Source organism: Balaenoptera borealis, assembly GCF_965194805.1.
Source record: "Balaenoptera borealis genome assembly, chromosome: 12".
In the NCBI taxonomy this organism is placed as follows: Eukaryota; Metazoa; Chordata; class Mammalia; order Artiodactyla; family Balaenopteridae; genus Balaenoptera; species Balaenoptera borealis.
The window spans coordinates 98,970,390-98,970,701 of record NC_138869.1 but is presented as its reverse complement, the minus strand read 5'-3'; positions in this window follow the sequence as shown (position 1 = coordinate 98,970,701).

Genomic DNA, 312 nt, shown 5'->3' with positions numbered 1-312 from the left:
GTAACCTGAATCTTCAGCAGTTTTTAAAAACTTGCGTATAAACCTCATTTCCCCTCAGGCAAGGAGTTAAAGCACTTTACACGAGCATGCAAAAAGAATTCTTCTGAATAATAAAAATGTATTTTGTAAATCAAACAATCACTTTCAAACGTATCCTCTATGCAAATCCAAATGTTCAGGTATTAGATTTAAAAAATAATATAGGAATGTTACCATTCACAGTTGGAGGGAATAATTGAAATACAGCGTAGGCAGAAGTTGTTCTAGTTTTTCACATTCAATTGGAACGGATAGAAAAGTATATTAGTGACA